Raw genomic sequence first — 19,971 nt, 5'->3', positions numbered from 1 at the left:
CTGTGTGCAGATGGGGCTTCTGATTCATGCCTGGCCTCTGTAGAATTAAGCTCCATGTTTGCTGTGGAGTTAAGCTCCATGGTTGCTATTGGTGTGGCCTACCTCAAGCTGCTGCTCTGATATGGTGGAGCTGGGTTGGAGGGGAAATGGCTGGGAGGCTGTTTATCTCCATGAGGGGCCTCCGAGCTGCTCTGCTGCCCAGGGGGTTAGGGCACCCAGAGTTCCTCAGGATTCCCAGCCCTGGACTAAGTGTCCTGGGACGCTTCCATCCAGCTGTGGGGTCCCTGTCCCTTTAAGACTTTCAAAAAGCACTTGCTTTTCTTTGTCCCAGGGGCGCCATCTGCAGGGACCTGCTCACAGGTCTTACTGTCCTATTTCCCTAGTTTCCAGCACCCCACACATGCACTGTGTCTGCGCTGTGGTGCGGATGGCTAGGGCTGGCTATTTAGCAGTCCTGGGATCCCTCTCCCTTCCTGCTCCAACTCCTCTCCTCCCACCAGGAGCTGGGGTGAGGAGTGTTTGGCCCCCACCAGGCCACGGCTTGTATTTTACCCCCTTCGCGAGGCGCTCAGTTCTCACAGGTGTGGATGTAGTCTGGCTATTGTCCTGTGTCTTCTGGTCTCTCTTTTAGGGATAGTTGTATTTGTTGTATTTTCAAAAATAAAGATGGTTTTGGGAGGAGATTTCCACTGCTTTACTCACACCGCCATCTTGGCCTTGAAATTTAATTTTTGAAGAAAGATTTATTCAAGGACAGTGGATGGCAGAATTCTGGGATGGCCCCCAGGAGTCCTGCAACCCCTGGCTCCATATGTATGTACCCCAAGACTGTGTATATAATGAATTTTTCTCTTATAACCACATTAAATTATATGGCACAGTTCATCTTAAAAAGGCATGACCCTTTTAAGGTGGGTCTGAGCACTTTGAAGCAGAGAGTTTTCTCTGGTCACTTGTAGAGGAGGAAGTCCAAAGTTTAACATGCCATCACTAGCTTGAATAGGAAGAGGACCATGTGGCAAGGAGTGCAGGTGGCCTCCCTGAAATGGGAGCTCACCAAGCTGACAGCCAGCAAGGAAATGGAACTTCACTTTCATAGTAAATTAAATTCTATCAATGACAGAATGAGCTTGGAAGTAGATTTTTCTTCAGATCATCCAGACAAGAACTCAGGCTGGCTGACCTCTTGGTTTCAGCCTCGTGATCCACTGAACCGAGAACCCAGCTGTAGCCTACTGCACTTCTGGCTTACTGAACTGTGTGGTCAATGGATGTTTTAGGCTGCTAAATTGGTGATGATTTGTTACCACAGTAGAAAACTAACACAGATATAACTTATGTAAAATAAATTCACCACTTTTAAGTGGTCAATGAATTTTGGTAAATGTATTTAGCCATGCAATCACAACCTTAATCATATATGGAAATATAGAACAGTTTCATCACTCCAAAAGTTCTCTCTGCATTTAATTTTATTCTTCAGTCCCCAGTCCCTGGACTGTTTTCTGTTCCTATAATTTTTTCCTAGAATGTCACATTAATAGGACATAGATTAAATAGCCTTTTGTGTCTGATTTATTTCTCTTATCAAAAAGCTTTTAGATTCATCTGTGTTGTTGCCTGTATCTGTAATTTATTTTTTTATTCCTGAGTAACATTCCATTGTATGTATGTACCATAATTTATCTATTCCCCTATTGATGTAGGTTTGGATTGTTTTCAGTTGTTGGCAATTATGAATAAAGCTTCTCTGAATAAAAGTCTTTGGACATACATTTTTATTTTTCTTTCTATATACCTAAGTATGGATTGTGTCATGCATTTGTGTTTAATGTATGAAAAATTGCCAAACTGTTTTCCAAAGTGGCTGTTTCCATTCTGCATTCTGATCATAAATGTGTAAGAATTCCAACTGTTCCAAATCCTCATCAATATTTCATATTGTCAGACTTTTAAATTTTAACCATTCATGAGAAGATGTAGTAGTATCTCATGAGGTTTTATTTATGTTTCTCTAATGACTGAAGTTGTTGAATATATTTTCATTTCCTTCTTTGCTACCTGTGTGTCTTTCTTGGTCAAGGGACTATGAAAATTGTTTACCCATTTTTATTAGAATGTTCTAGATACAAGTCATCTATCAGCAATGATTTTGCAAATATTTTCTTTCAGTCTATTTTGCAATATTTTCCTTTGAAATATTGATCTTGAAATATTTTCTTCTCAAGTCTAGGGCTTGTCTTTTCATTTCCTTAACAATATCATTTGAAGAACAGAAATTTTTACTTTTGATAAAGACCAATTTACCAACACTTTTATGGTTTGCTTTTTTTTTTGTCATACCTAAAAATAATCTTTGCCTAACTGAAGGTCACAAAGCTTTTCTTCTTATAGTTTTATCATAGTAGTTCTTATATTTAAACTTATGACTAATTTAAAGTGAATTTACTGTATATTATGCAAGGTAATGGTAAGGGTTTGTTTTTTGCATATGAATATCCAAGTGTTTCAGAACCACTTAGTTAAAGAGCATCCTTTCTCCACTGAATTGCCTTTGTATTTGTAAAAAAAATCAATTGACCACATATGTGAGTCTATTTATTCCCATTTACCTATTTTCTATTTTAAGCCATACTCATTGTCTTGATTATATAGTTTATAACAAGTTTTGAAATTATGTGGTATAGGTCTTTCAACTTTGTTCTTTTTTCAAAATCTAGATCCTTTGCATGCCCATATAAATTTTAGGATCAGCTTGTTAGCTTCTTTGAAAAAACCTTCAGGGATTTTGATTGGGATTGCACCAAATTTATATACTAATCTGGGGAGAAATGGTATCTTGAGAAATGGTATAATGAGTTTTCCAATCCATGAACACAGGATGTATCTCCATTTAGTTTCTCCTTGAATTTCTGTCAGCAGTGTGTAAGTCTTTTAGTGTGTAAGTCTTGCACATATTTTGCTAATATTTTCCCTAAATATTTAATTTGTTAATCCTTATAAAATGGTATTTAAATTTATCTTATAGAAATACAGTTAATTTTGTATCTTGACTTTTGCAACATTGTTAAAACCCACTTAGTAGTTCTAATAGTTTGTTAAAAGATTCCCTGTAATTTCCTATGGCAATGATAATGACATAAGCAAATAAAGTTTTACTTTTTTCTTTCTAATTTACAGGACTTAAATTTCTTTTTCCTAGCTTATTGCACTGACTGGGACCACATATAAAGTATTGAATAGAAGTAGTAAAAGGGAGGCGAAGCCAAGATGGCGGCATGAGTAGGACAGTGGGAATCTCCTCCCAAAAACATATGTATTTCTGAAAATACAACAAACACAACTAATCCTAAAAGAGAGACCAGAAGACACAGGACAACAGCCAGACTACACCCACACTTGCGAGAGCCCAGCGCCTGGTGAAAGGGGTAAGATACAAGCCCCGGCCTGGTGGGACCCGAGCACCCCTCACCCCAGCTCCTGGCGGGAGGAGAGGAATCGGAGCAGGGAGGGAGAGGGAGCCCAGGACTGCTAAACACCCAGCCCTAGCCTTCTGCACCAGAGTGCAGACACAGTGCATGCGTGAAGGGCTAGAAACTAGGGAAACAGGGCAGCAAGACATCTGAGTCAGTCCAGAAGCTAATGCCCCTGTGACAAACAAAACTGAGTGCTTTTTGAAAGTCTTAAAGGGACAGGGATGCAATAGCTGGATGGAAACAACCCAGGTCACAGCCCAGCAGCTGGAAATTACAGGGAAACCCGGGCGCACTAACCCCCTGGGCAACAGCTTTGAGACCCCTCATGGAGGTAAATAGCCAAACAGCTCCCCATCCATTAACCCTCTGGGGCCCAGCCATAGCAGAGAAGCAGCCTAAGGCTGGCCATGCCCTCAGCAAGGGAGCTTCCTCCATACCGGCCGGGCAAGACAAAAAGGCCCAGTCTACATGCAATTGCTCAACACAAGCCACTAGGGGTCACAGTTGTCACAGTAAAGAAAGGCCAGTAGCAAGTGGAAAGTTTGGCTCTCCCAGCTGACAGTTAATAGCACATATCTACATGAAAAGGCAAAAAAATTTGATCCAGACAAGAGTAACCCAGACAGCTTTGGCATCTGCCACATCTTCCCCTGAGAAGGAATCTGGAGAGATAGATTTAACCAGTCTTTCTGAAAAAGAATTCAAAACAAAAGTCATAACCATGCTGATGGACTGGTAGAGAAATATGCAAGAACTAAGGAAGGAGAATACAGAAATAAAACAAGCTCTGGAAGGACTTCAAACACATGGCTCACAAACACATGGAGGCTTAACAAGAGACCATTAATGGACTAGAAAACAGAGAACAGGAACACAGAGAAGCTGATGCAGAGACAGATAAAAGGATCTACAGGAATGAAAAAATTCTAAGAGAGCTGAGTGACCAATCAAAACAGAACAATATCCACATTATAGGGGTACCAGAAGAAGAAGAGAGAGAAAAAGGGATAGAAAGTGTCTTTGAAGAAATAATTGCTGAAAACTTACCCAAACTAGGGGAGGAAATGGCCTCTCAGACCACAGAGGCACACAGAACTCCCATGACAAGGGATCCAAGGAGGGCAACACCAAGACACATAATAATTAAAATGGCAAAGATCAAAGACAAGGACAAAGTATTAAAGGCAGCCAGAGAGAAAAAAAAGGTCACCTAGAAAGGAAAAGCCATCAGGCTATCATCAGACTTCTCAACAGAAATCCTACAGGCCAGAAGAGAATGGCATGATATACTTACTGCAATGAAACAGAAGGGCCTTGAACCAAGACTACTGTATCCAGCACGATTATCATTTAAATATGAAGGAGCGATTAAACAATTCCCAGACAAGCAAAAGCTGAGGGAGTTTGCCTCCCACAAACCACCTCTACAGGGCATCTTACAGGGACTGTTCTACATGGGAGCACTCTTAAAAAGAGCACAGAACAAAACACCCAACATATGAAGAAGGGAGGAGGAGGAATAAGAAGGGAGAGAAATAAAGAATCATCAGACTGTGTTTATAATAGCTCAATAAGCGAGTTAAGTTAGACAGTAAGATAGTAAAGAAGCTAACCGTGGACCTTTGGTAACCACAAACTTAAAGCCTGCAATGGCAATAAGTGTGTACCTTGAAATAATCACCCTAAATGTAAATGGACTGAATGCACCAATCAAAAGATACAGAGTAATAGAATGGATAAAAAAGCAAGATCCATCTATATGCTGCTTACAAGAGACTCACCTCAAACCCAAAAACATGCACAGACTTAAAGTCAAGAGATAGAAAAAGATATTTCATGCAAACAACAGAGAGAAAAAAGCAGGTGTTGCAATACTAGTATCAGACAAAACAGACTTCAAAATAAAGAAAGTAACAAAAGATAAAGAAGGACATTACATAATGATAAAGGGCTCAGTCCAACAAGAGGATATAACCATTATAAATATATATGCACCCAATACAGGAGCACCAATATATCTGAAACAAATACTAAGAGAACTAAAGGAGGAATTAGAGTGCAATGAACTCATTCTGGGAGACTTTAACACACCACTCACTCCAAAGGACAGATCCACCAGACAGAAAATAACTAAGGACACAGAGGCACTGAACAACACACTAGAACAGATGGGCCTAATAGACATCTACAGAACTCTACATCCAAAAGCAACAGGATACACATTCTTCTCAAGTGCACATGGAACATTCTCCAGATTAGACCACATACTAGGCCACAAAAAGAGCTGCAGTAAATTACAAAACATTGAAATCCTACCAACCAACTTTTCAGACCACAAAGGCATAAAATTAGAAATAAACTGTGCAAAGAAAGCAAAAAGGCTCCCAAACACATGGAGGCTTAACAACACACTCCTAAATCATCAATGGATCAATGAACAAATCAAAATGGGGATCCAGCAATTTATGGAAACAAACTACAACAACAACACAAAGTCCCAACTACTGTGGGATACAGCAAAAGCAGCCCTAAGAGGAAAGTATGTAGCAATCCAGGCATATTTAAAGGAGGAAGAACAATCCCAAATGAATGGTGTAATGTCACAGTTATCGAAATTGGAAAAAGAAGAACAAATGAGGCCTAAGGTCAGCAGAAGGAGGGACATAATAAAGATCAGAGAAGAAAAAAATAAAATTGAGAAGAATAAAACAATAGCAAAAATCAATGAAACCAAGAGCTGGTTCTTCTAGAAAATAAACAAAATAGATAAGCCTCTAGCCAGACTTATTAAGAGGAAAAGAGAGTAAACACACATCAACAGAATCAGAAACGAGAAAGGAAAAATCATGGTGGACCCCACAGAAATACAAAGAATTATTAGAGAATATGAAAGCCTATATGCTAACAAGCTGGGAAACCTAGGAGAAATGGACAACTTCCTAGAAAAATCCAACCTTCCAAGACTGACCCAGAAAGAAATAGAAAATCTAAACAGACCAATTACCAGCAATGAAATTGAAGTGGTAATCAAAAAACTACCAAAGAACAAATCCCCAGGGCCAGATGGATTTACCTCGGAATTTTATCAGACATATAGGGAAGATAGAATACCCATTCTCCTTAAACTTTTCCAATAAATAGAAGAAGAGGGAATACTCCCAAACTCATTCTATGAAGCCAACATCACCCTAATACTAAAACCAGGCAAAGACCCACCAAAAAAGAAAACTACAGACCAATATCCCTGATGAATGTAGATGCAAAAATACTCAATAAAATATTAGCAAACCGAATTCAGAAATACATCAAAAGGATCATACACCATGACCAAGAGGGATTCATCCCAGGGATGCAAGGATGGTACAACATTCGAAAATCCATCAACATCATCCACCATGTCAACAAAAAGAAAGACAAAAACCACATGATCATCTCCATAGATGCTGAAAAAGCATTTGACAAAATTCAACATCCATTCATGATAAAAACTCTCAGCAAAATGGGAACAGAGGGCAAGTAACTCAACATAATAAAGGCCATATATGATAAACCCACAGCCAGCATTATACTGAACAGCGAGAAGCTGAAAGCATTTCCTCTGAGATCCGGAACCAGACAGGGATGCCCACTCTCCCCACTGTTATTTAACATAGTACTGGAGGTCCTAGCCACGGCAATCAGACAAAACAAAGAAATACAAGGAATCCAGATTGGTAAAGAAGAAGTCAAACTGTCACTGTTTGCAGATGACATGATATTGTACATAAAAAACCCTAAAGACTCCACCCCAAAACTACTAGAACTGATATCGGAATACAGCAGAGTTGCAGGATACAAAATTAACACACAGAAATCTGTAGCTTTCCTATACACTAACAATGAACCAATAGAAAGAGAAATCAGGAAAACAATTCCATTCACAATTGCATCAAGAAAAATAAAATACCTAGAAATAAACCTAACCAAATACGTGAAAGACCTATACTCTGAAAACTACAAGTCACTCTTAAGAGAAATTAAAGGGGACACTAACAAATGGAAACTCATCCCATGCTCATGGCTAGGAAGAATTAATATCGTCAAAATGGCCATCCTGCCCAAAGCAATATACAGATTTGATGCAATCCCTATCAAATTACCAGCAACATTCTTTAATGAACTGGAACAAATAATTCAAAAATTCATATAGAAACACCAAAGACCCCGAATAGCCAAAGCAATCCTGAGAAAGAAGAATAAAGTGGGGTGGTTCTCATTCCCCAACTTCAAGCTCTACTATAAAGCCATAGTAATCAAGACAATTTGGTACTGGCACAAGAACAGAGCCACAGACCAGTGGAACAGACTAGAGACTCCAGACATTAACCCAAGCATATATGGTCAATTAATATTTGATAAAGGAGCCAGGGACATACAATGGTGAAATGACAGTCTCTTCAACAGATGGTGCTGGCAAAACTGGACAGCTACATGTAGGAGAATGAAACTGGACCATTGTCTAACTCCATATACAAAAGTAAATTCAAAATGGATCAAAGACCTGAATGTAAGTCATGAAACCATTAAACTCTTGGAAAAAAACATAGGCAAAAACCTCTTAGACATAAACATGAGTGACCTCTTCTTGAACATATCTCCCTGGGCAAGGAAAACAACAGCAAAAATGAACAAGTGGTACTATATTAAGCTGAAAAGCTTCTGTACAGCAAAAGACACCATCAATAGAACAAAAAGGAACCCTACAGTATGGGAGAATATATTTGTAAATGACAGATCCGATAAAGGCTTGACATCCAAAATATATAAAGAGCTCACATGTCTCAACAAACAAAAAACAAATAATCCTATTAAAAAATGGGTAGAGGAACTGAACAGTTCTCCGAAAAAGAAATACAGATGGCTAACAGACACATGAAAAGATGCTCCACATTGCTAATTATCAGAGAAATGCAAATTAAAACTACAATGAGGTATCACCTCACACCAGTAAGGACGGCTACCATCCAAAAGACAAACAACAACAAATGTTGGCGAGGCTGTGGATAAAGGGGAACCCTCCTACACTGCTGGTGGGAATGTAAATTAGTTCAACCATTGTGGAAAGCAGTATGGAGGTTCCTCAAAATGCTCAAAACAGACTTACCATTTGACCCAGGAATTCCACTCCTAGGAATTTACCCTAAGAATGCAGCAATCAAGTTTGAAAAAGACAGATGCACCTGTATGTTTATCACAGCACTATTTACAATAGCCAAGAATTGGAAGCAACCTAAATGTCCATTGGTAGATGAATGGATAAAGAAGATGTGGTACATATACACAATGGAACATTACTGAGCCATTAGAAGAGGGTAAATCCTACCATTTGCAGCAACATGGATGGAGCTGGAGGGTATTATGCTCAGTGAAATAAGCCAAGTGGAGAAAGAGAAATACCTAATGATTTCAGTCATCAGTAGAGTATAAGAACAAAGGAAAAACTGAAGGAATAAAACTGCAGCAGAATCACAGAACCCAAGAATGGACTAACAGGTACCAAAGGGAAAGGGACTGGGGAGGATGGGTGGGTAGGGAGGGATAAGGGGGGGGAGAAGAAGGGGGGTATTAAGATTAGCATGCATAATGGGGGGTGGGAGAAAGGGGTGGGCTGTACAGAACAGAGAGGACAAGTGGTGATTCTGCGTCATTTTGCTATACTGATGGACGGTGACTGTAGGGGGTTTTGTGGGGGGGACCTGGTATAGGGGAGAGCCTAGTAGACATAGTGTTCTTCATGTAAGTGTAGATTAATGATAACAAAAAAAAAGAAAGAAAGAAACGGGGGATTACTCCCTGATAGGATAAAACTAACTGTAAATCAATGATTAATGCATGCTTTAAATATCCTTAATTTTGATCACTTAAATGGTGTCAGATGATCACCTATGGATGTACATTTTTCTGATAATATTCCTTTCTCTTAAAAAAAAAGAAAAAAAAGCAGTTCCTGTGTGGTGACCTCCAATGAGTTCTACACAATGGTATAAAGGGCATATCAAAGTGTGGGCAAATGGTCTGTTTGTGTTTATACAGAGGATCAAAGCCTAATTTGGCTACCCAGAAAATGAACTAAGATACGATATGAAGAAGAACTTCCAACATCAGCACTCTCTGGAAGACTCATACCAGAAGATGATCATCAAAAAACCTCCACAAAGATCCAGGGGCTGCTACAGTTGTAGCTGCATTCATCCCACCGGTTCCTGGACTTGCTGTGGGAATGAAGAAGGAGATATCTAAGCTGGCCTGTGCATACAGTAAAACAACAAATTTGATTGGATCTATACTGTTGGAACTCAACCAAGAATTAGGAGAAGTGCAAGTTGTAGCACTCCAAAATCTTACAACTACAGACTATCTACTGTTAAAAGAACATATCGGATGTGAACAGTTCCCAGGAATGGGTTGTTTTAATTTGTCTGATTTCTCTCAGACTGTTCAAGTACAGTTGGACAATATTCATCATATCATAGACAAATTTTCACAAATGCCTAGGGTGCCTAACTGGTTTTCTTGGCTTCACTGGAGATGGCTGGTACTTATAGGTCTGCTTTGGTTATGTAACTATATTCCTATTATGTTAATGGGTGTGCACAATTTAATTAGTAGTTTAAAACCTATACATGCTTAAGTTACTCTACAAGAAGATATGTCAAAGAAATAATCAATCTTCCCATGTTTTCTTCCGTCTGCTACTTCTATAGCTTTTCTTCTTCCTTCCTAATTACAACCCTTAAATAGAATTCATGCCTCATGTCAAATTCACCGAGTATCATAATTCTTCCACGTGGTAAAAATACCTCAAGACAAATGCTGGGCATAGAAGCCACAGGGCATAAATCTGCAAAGAAGTAAAAAGCTAACCTTTTCAAACAATATTGCTTCTCTCTCACTTACCAACTTTACATTTCCCTGTATGGCCTCGGAAGATGACTGGTTAGCCAGAGACGGGTAAGATTCCTCAAGGGAGGAACAACCTAAGACAGGCACAGTCACAGGGGGGCCATCAGGTGAGAAATTGGGGGTCAACAGTGGTGAGGCTTAGAACCTCATCCCCCTTTTTTGAGAGAAATCTTCTGCATCCGTGGATGTTTTATTGCCCTTGTCTAGCTTGGATTAACACATAGTCTACAGGCACACACCTGATCATCTACATTTGCTCTCTTACAACACTAAACTATGTTTTCTACCTTTATCTTGCATCTACCTACCACTTCAGCATTTTATTAAAAATAATAATAATAAAATAACAATGATAATAAGGGAGAAATGTGGGATTCACATATAAATCAAGTATAAAAATCAAACGAATATTCATATTTGACCTGATTGTTTATAGTTCATAATGTGTGATCAAAACCAAAAGTTTCTGTGATGACTGCCCTTGTACTATTCACCATGTAAGAACTTTTTCACTATGTAAGAATTTGTTCACCATGTAAGAACTTGTTCGTTATGCTTCAGAAGATTGGAGACTGACGAGAATTAGGCTTGGGGTGGATTAATGATTGTTCATTGAGCATTGAGTCCCCTATACAGAATTTTATTGTTGTTCACAACCATTTGATCAATAAATATGAGAGATGCCCTCTCAGAAAAAAAAAAAAAGAAATAGTTAAAGGTATATTCCTTATCTTGTTCTTGAGCATAAGAGGAAATCATCCAGTTTTTTACTGGTATGTATGCTGTTTGTTAGATGTAGGTTTTCCATACTATATATGTGCTTTATCAGGTTAAGGAATTTCCTGCTACTTTAGTTTGCTGAGAGTTTTTAATCATATATGGATCTTAAATTTTCTTATGCTATTTCTTCATCTGTTGAGATGATCATAGGTTTTTTCCTTTGTTAGTGTATTGATAGGGTAAATTACATTGATTAATTTGCTAGTGATAAAACAGACTTTCATTTTGGAGAAAAACTCTACTTGGTCATGAAGTACTCTCCTTTTTATACATTGATATGAGTTGTGTATATATGGATTTGAGTTGTTAAAATTTTGTTGAGGAGTTTTGCTACTATGCTCATGAGGGCTATTGGTTTATAGCTTTTTTTTTATTGTAAGAGCTTTCTCTAGTTTTTACATCAGGGTAATGTTTGATCTCACAATATGAGTTGGGAAGAAATGCCTTCTCTTATGTTTTTCCAAGAAACTCATGTAAAATTGCTATTATTTCTTAATTTTTTTGTAAAACTTCTTAAACTTGTGGTAGAATTCACCAGTGAAGCCATCTGGGCTAGAGTATTCTTTGTGAGGAGGTTTTTAATTATGAAGTTTTTAATTGGGTTATCTATTTCTTTTTTAGTAGTTTGTGTCTTTTAAGAAATTTATCTATTTCATTTGTTATAAAATTTATTGGCATAAAATTGTTCATATAAACTTACTATTTTTTTAATGACTAGGGATCTATAATGATGTCCTCTAATTTCTAATATTGGTAGTATGTTTCTTCTGTCTTTTGTGATAAGTCTTGATAAGAGTTTATCAATTTTATTGATCTTAGAACCAACTTTTGGATGTATTAATTTCCTCTATTATTTTTCTGTTTTCTATTTCACTGATTTCTGCTCTGATCTTTATTACTTCTTTTCTTCTGCTTACTTTGGATATAATTTGCTCTACTATTTCTAGTTTCTTAAGGTGAAAGGGTAGATCATTTACCAAGATATTTTTTCTCTTCTGATATAGTCATTTGGATAAATTTTCCTGTAATCACTGCTTTCTAAGTTGCATCTTATAGTTTTCATATATTGTATTTTTATTTCTATTCTGTTAAAAATTTTTATTAGCTTCCCTTCTGACTCCTCTGACCTATAGGATTTTTAGAAGTATGCTATTTAGTTCCAAGTATTTGAGAATTTTCCAAATAACTTTCTATTTTTGATTTCTAAATTAATTTCATTGTGGTCAGAGATCATAGTTATGATTAGAATTCTTTTAAATTTACTGATGCTTTTTTGTTGTAGCCCAAATTTGAACTATTTTGGTTAATGTTTTATGTACCCTTGAAAATTGTATTCTGTTGATGTTAGATGGAGTGTTCAATAAAAGTCAATTAGATTAAGTTGGTTAAGAATGTTGATCAAGTCTTCTATATCCTCACTGAGTTTTTGTCTATTTGCTTTATGCTTTGGAGAGGAGTATTGGAGTTTCCAACTATAACCATAAATTTGACTGCTTCTTTTTCAATTCTTTCCATTTTCTTCTTCATATATTTTGAAGCTCTGTTAATACATTCTGCATACACATTTAGGATTGCTGTTTTCTTGAATTTACCCCTTTTTAATTATGTAATATTCCTTTTTATTTCTGCTAATATTTCTCTTTCTGAATGTACTCTGAATATATGTAGTCTCACTAGCTTTCTTTTGATTAGTATTTATATAGCATGTCTGTATACATACTTTTACACTTCACCTATTTGTGTCTTTAAATTTTTTTTCACCTGATTTAAAAAATTTTTTATTGAAGTATAGTTGACATACAATATTATATTGGTTTCAAGGGTACAACATAGTGGTATGACATTTATATACATTACAAAGTGCTCACCACAGTAAGTGTAGTTGTCATCTGTCACCACACAAATTAATATTGTATTATTATTATTGACTATATTCTGTAAGCTGTGTGTCTTTAAATTTAAAGTAGGTTTCTTTTATTTTTTAAAAAAAATCCAATCTGGCAAATTTTTATTTTTAATTGAAATGATTAGAACACTGGCATTTACTGTTTGTAAATATGATTGGGATTAAATCTTTGGCTATTTTTATTTTATTTGTCCCATTTTGCTATATATACCTTATTTGTCCTATGTACTCTTTGATCCTTTTTTCTTCTTCTATCTTTTGAGTTGAGAGTTTTAAAAATTGTTCCATTTACTTCCACTACTGACTTGTTATTCCACATTATTTCATTTTTAGTAATTACCCTAGACTTTACAATAAACATCTGTAAGTTATCACAGTCTGTCCTGTTCTCTCTCTCTCTTCCTCCTACAATTCCAATTACATGTATGTTAGCCCATTTTACTTAGTCCTTTAACTCTTAGAACCATATCACCTCCTTCTAGACTCTTTGGGAAGCTGGACCACTTGTTCATATGAAGGTGGAGTGGATAAGGATGGAAGGAGCAGAGTCAAGCCACAGCAGCACCAGAATTTGACTCCACTGGGCAGGACAGAATTTCAGAGCAGAAGTTCAGCCAGACCAGCAAAGCCCAGGTCCAAAGGCCTCAAGTCTTGAGTCAAACTATTAGCTCAGAGTTGGAGAGAGAGGTGAGTGGGCATTTAAGAAACTCAAGAAGAGTATCATATCCAATTTGACATGGGCAAAGAACAGAAATGGTGTGTCATAGTAGATGGCCACAGGCAGAGATGGCATTGAGAATGTCAGCACCCTATGAGTTCTTAAAAACTGTAAAAAAGACAGGCTTTCAAAAGATGTGGAATGACCAATGTGAACCAAAATATCCAGATTTAAAGAGGTAATAATGCTCCAGATGATATCTGTTACACATGGTAAATTGCTATCTCCTCTACATCTCCCCCTATAAAAATAGGAACCACCTCTGTCTTTTTCACTAAGAGTACTTGACACATGGCAGGTATACAAACATTTTCAAATGAATGATGTAAAATCAGAAACTGTGGGTTAAATCTCAGTCCCACCACTTACTGGCCAAGTCCACTTGAGCAGTTACTCAACATTTTGTATCCCTTACATTCTCATCTATGAAGTGATTGGTCATAATCCCAATTTACAGGGTTGTTGTGATGTTAAATTGGGGAATATATGAATCAGGTATGAATCTCATGCCAAAAACTTAGGGAAACAAGAAATACAGCTTTCTCATTGTCTTTATAAAGGAATTCAGTTTCTATTTCAGCCACCGTTCTGCTGAATGATGGGAATTTATTTTTTTTGACAGTCCAAACTACATTTATTTGTGTATAAAGTGCCAGTTTTATATACAAATCAAGAAGTAAACTTTACTAGCTACTTTGAAACAACAAAGCTGACATCCTCCACCAACCTGTGGTAATAACTGACAGTTTATCCTGCTGGAGACTGAATCCCCCCACTTTGACCCCAAGATTTCTGCTGCTAAGAGGCATGGTAAAGTCATGTGCAGCCAGCCTGTTTGCCAAAACAAAGCACAGATAAGATCTTTCCCAGGAATCCCACTAGCTTTTGTCTACACTTTCATTCTAGATAAGATTGCTAGCATCATTAATAAACAAGATTGGTTTTGAGGTAGCTACACATCTTAAAGATGCCATTAACGAACATTAGAGACAATGCACGGTGTAGCTGGTTGCTCCACTTCAAGCAGCTGAGTTTTTTCTTTTGCTGAGAAGGAAAAAAAAATCAGCAAAGAGCGCACCTTCAGTTCTCTTAGAAGTCAGCATCCAAGGTAAAAGAATTCTCTGTTGGGCTCGACACCACTGCCATCCTCTTGTACTTACCTACTCTCTTCTCAAAGAAGTTAGTCTTCACTTCCAGGGAGATAGTCTCCATAAAGTCAAAAGGATTTTCTACTCTAAAAACCTTGCTAAAATCCAGCTCCAGCATAAGTCTGTCTGCCACAAATTCAATATACTGCTTCATTAAGGTACAATTCACCCCAGTGAGCTTTACTGGCAAGGCCTCTGTGAGGAATTCCTGTTCTATCCTAACAGAATTGATGATGATTTCTTTCACTCTCTGCTCCAAAGGTTTGTGTAGCAGGTGTTTGAACATCAGGCAGGCAAAGTCACAGTGTAAACCTATATCTCTGCTAATAAGTTCATTGGAAAATGTGAGACCAGGCACGAGTCCTTGTTTCTTGAGCCAGAATATCAATGCAAAAGAACCAGAAGATTCCTTCCACGGTAGCAAAGGCTACCACACGTTCTCCACAGGTAGCCTCTTTGTCTCCAATCCAAGGCAAAGCCCAATCTGCCTTCTTCTTTACACAAGGCATCATCTCAATGGCATTGAAGAGAAATTTACTTTCTTTGGAGTCCTTAATGTAAGTGTCAATGAGGAGACTATACATTTCAGAACGTATGTTTTCCATGGCAATTTGGAAGTCATAGAAACAGCGGGCTTCTGTAATCTGAACTTCTTGGCTAAACCGCTCCACCAAGTTTTCATTTACTATGCCATCACTTGTTGCAAAGAAAGCCAGAACATGAGATATAAAATACCTCTCCTCAAGCTCTAGGGCTTCCCAGTGCTGAATGTTCTTAGAGAGACCACCTCCTCAGCTGCCCAAAAGGAAGCCTCCATTTTCTTATACATCTGCCAAATATCATGGTATTCGGTAAAAAAGATGACAAAATGGCGAAGGTTTTCTCTTAGTAGTAGTTCATCCTCCAAGCTGGGGGGCAAGTATCTTAGTTTTTGGCTCGGAGGAGTCCTGGAAGATCCTCCCGGTGGTCTTGCTGGCCAGCACGCGGGGGCCAGCACGTGGGGACCTGATGCTGCAGGTCCACGACGGTGGTGAGCAGGATGCAGATGGAGAGCATGGCGGCATTGGGAAGATCCGGTAGGTGAAGTGGAGCGCAGATCAGGCTGATGGTAATTTATTATCTGCCAATTAAGTGTTCTCTCAGTCATTTCCCTCACCCTCCATTCTCTCCTCCCTGGGTTTAACTCAAGTTCTGGAAGGCTTTCCATTGTGAGAGTGTGTGTCTGTGTAGAGGCACTAAACATCTGCTCCTTAGTAATTCTTACCCTCACACATATTGGCATCTGCTGAGGTCTCTGGCTTCCAGACCGCTTTTGGTCATACAGTTCTTTTAGATTCCAACAAAAAGGCTATTGCTAGTTTCCCAGTAGGGTAGATTAGAGCCACAAGAATCCACACACAAAAAAAGTTCTGGTGCTTCTGAAGCACCTACAGGAAGTGCAAGTGAGATAGAGCAGGGAAGTAGAACAGGGCTCATGTCATCTATATGCTGTTCTTCCTCTTCTTCCAGCCCCTTAATCAATTAAGTAACTTTGTAACCAAGACAAGAGATAGAACTATAGAGTGTAAATAAACCAATGTGGATAAAGAATACTGAGATTTGTATCAACACAGTCATCAAAATAACCCTATTCCTAAAACAAAACTTCAAAGGAATTATGAATCACCTGTATACATCATGCCTTATGCTGACCCCTACCCAAAAGGGTCTATAAAACCCCAAACCCTAAACCATTATACACACCTCCTCTCTGAGGTTATCCATACTTCTGTCTGAGTGTATGCTATCTTTCATCAAATAAACCTTCTTGTTTCATAAGTCCCTTGCACTCATCTCTGAACTCTTTTTCTTGATAAAGACAAGAACTCACCAACCTCCACCTCTGGTGGTAAATCTTTGTGACTTTGCAATTTCACTCAGCTTTCCAGTCTCAATGCAATCCTTTTCTCTCTCCCTGTTTTATTTATTTCAGACCAGTAATGAAGCAGAAGTTCTCAGAACACAATCTCACTCCATACAGTGCTCTGCAGCTCCCCCAAATTCTGGGATGATAGGAATATAATTCCCACACCGTGCAGGTCAAGTGGACAGTGGACAGCAGGTGGCCCTGGTTTCAGGAGTTGGCAAGGGATATTGCCTTATGTGAGGTAAGAGTTCAATGAACTTTTCTTTTCTCCCTCCATTCTTCCTTCCTCTCTACTGTCTGCATAGCTGCTGACATTCACTTCTTCTCTTGCTTTGATGAACTCTTTCCTTGCTGGTACTTGTTTGACCTGATTGAGAATTCCTTCCTGATCAGAGTCAAGAGCCCTCCCCCGTCTGGGTTGAAGTCTTGCCTAGTGTACAGGAAAGGACCTCCCCAGATGCAGCTGCCCAGCAGCACGAGGACCGACCTGAGCTGCCTTTTACCATCTGTCTGGACACAACAATTTCAGCTGTACTGCCTTTCCACTCACCTGGGCCCCCCACAAAGCTTGCAGATTTTTTTCTACTCCCAGAAACTGGCTTTCCTCTACTTTCAGATTCCCTGAGCTGCATGAAGTGTCTGTTAACCATCCCTTCCCATGAAGCCAGTATGGAGACAGGGACTGTGCCACCTTTCTACTGACACTGACACAGCAGTGTCTCAGGCCTTCAGCTCTTCTAACTCTGTATCCTCTTCTCCTAAGGGGGGTTTTGTTTGGTTGGTTTTTATTTTTTCCTGGGGCAGAAAAAACATTCTAACTGATCTTACTGTTTTCTAAAACTTATATGACAAAAGTTACATGTACTGAGTTGCTTCAAGCTCAAGATATTTTTATACTCAAATTTTGAAAATTAACTTTTTTCTCTTAAAATATTATGTTTGCCATGAGCTCAAAAAACTTATTTGGGAGACCTATTTAACTCTCTTCTTTCTATTTCTATTATGACCATTACCCCTTTGCAATGGATACAGAATTTCAATAAGAGGATCATGAGATAAACAGAAATAACTGAAAAAAAATATTGAGAGTATTTGATTAAAATATCAAAGTATTATCCAGTTACATGTATCTAAAAGATGTACAAGAGTATTATTTGGTCATAATTACTTAGCATTGTTTCACTAAAAGCTTTAGAATCAATGCTCTTAATCCTTAATCTTCACATAGTGTAAATACTTAAAGGTCTCTGTTTCCTTTGTTTTTAGAAAAACCCTTGTTCTTCATTATTAGAGTTCATAACTTCTCTTTTCCTTGCTCTGTGAGGTCAGTCTTAGGAATTAAGCTTCCCTGGAGCAGATTGTAGTTTTCCTAAATACTACACCCATTTCCTGATGGATTAGTTCTGATAGCTCTTCTATATTCCCTTCTGCCTCAATCAAAATATGTGGCTCACTTTCCACACTGTCTTCAAATATATACATATACTATACTCCAGGCAACATAATCTCCTGGTGGGGTATCTATTCACTAATATCTACTGAGAGTCAACCAAATAACATATATTGGGAGGCAGAAAAGTAAGAGTAATAATAGCCGATGCTTGTGGAGGATTACATGTGCCCACTTTTCTTCATGCTTTATAGGCATTACCTCACTCAGTTGTCCCAATTCTTTGAGGTAAATATTGCTATTATCCCCATTTTACAGCTGAGGAACCCAAGTTTCTGAGAGGTTAAGCATCTTGCCACATTTTCCCAGGGAGAGCCAAGATTCCAACCCATGTAGTCCAGCTCCACCTCCCACACTAATTTCCATACCACCTCAGAGCCCAGGAAGTTTGCCAAATTTCTACAGAAACTGGACGGACCCTTAGGTAGAAATGAGTCAAACATAATTGATATTAAGAACTATAGTCCACGTAAGTGCATAGTGACTTCCCTACCATAAAGTACTGCTTTTGGCTACTGAATTGGATCATGACATGGTTCTGAGTGGTCTCCAGCACTTTGCCACAGAGAAGACGCCCCACCTCGGAGCCTGTGTGACCATCCTCTTGGTGGTATATCCTTGTAGTGATGCCGGGGTTCTTGTTTGCTGAGTTGAAGAATGAACTTAGCTGTCTTATCAATGGGTTTCAGCCCTGGGCAAGTTCGCTATGCATTCTGTGTGACCAAAGAAAATGACAGCAAAACGTTCTTGGGGTGAAAGGGTTATACCCAGGTTTATTTCCAGGTGGCAGGTCAGTCACTAGAATCCCATTCACTCAGAGAGAGTCTGTAGGCAGCAAGCCAGTCTCTGTCTCTGGGCCCCTCTGTCTGCACAGTCACCCCACACAGCTGTCCTCTGGGCAACTCTGCACAGTGGTCCAGTACAGTTGTCCTCTGGGCATCTGTCCTCAGTGCTGCCACCACTCCAGCCTCTGCTCTGCTCTCCAGCAGCCTTGCAGCCCTGCCACTGTGTCATGCCCAGAGCACTGGGCAGATCTCTTTTTATAGAGTCAACTTACTCACAGGTGTGCAGTGGGTTAGTCATCCAGGGCCAGGTGAGAATCCTAGCCACAGGAACTCTCATTTTATCCACACTGCATGCCTCTAGGATTCTCTCCTCTCAATCTATGTGCCCTTAGTCCTCTGCAATGGTTCCTGTGCAAGGAAGCTCGAACATTGTTCTCCAGCCTCTCCAGCAAAAAGTCTTGCAGGCACATAGGCCAGACACATGGCTCTGTCTCTGACCTCTACCTCTTTGGTCTTAATGGCTGGAACTGCTGCTCTGGTTTCAACTGTTGCCATAGCTCCAGTAAGATCATATTTGGCTTCCCATCTAATTTCCTTTCATCTACTCCTGCCCGTATCAAATCAACCCACATCTAGGTCCTTGTAACCCTCACAGGGCCCTGTAAATTCTTCTTGTGAGTAACAGGTCTTATTTCTTTCTGGATTCTCATTGCTTCTGCCTTTCCTAAGTCTGCTACTGTACATGTCACCTCATTTATGGGCTGCCCTAAGTGAGGGGAAATAATGGCCACTAGAGACCCAAAGAGGGATGTAGGAGCTATTTGAAGTACAGTATTTCTCATCCCAGTAGTAAAAATCTC

General features: G+C 38.9%; 1 pseudogene; it reads right to left on the bottom strand.

Moving 5' to 3' along the window:
* Window positions 1-14,911: 14,911 nt before the first annotated feature.
* Window positions 14,912-15,799, bottom strand: LOC108394891 (ribonucleoside-diphosphate reductase subunit M2 pseudogene; annotated as a pseudogene).
* Window positions 15,800-19,971: the final 4,172 nt, after the last annotated feature.

Source organism: Manis javanica, chromosome 7 (genome assembly GCF_040802235.1).
Source record: "Manis javanica isolate MJ-LG chromosome 7, MJ_LKY, whole genome shotgun sequence".
NCBI classification, from domain to species: Eukaryota; Metazoa; Chordata; class Mammalia; order Pholidota; family Manidae; genus Manis; species Manis javanica.
Note: the sequence above shows the minus strand (reverse complement) of the source record. Positions and strands in the feature narration are given on the sequence as shown.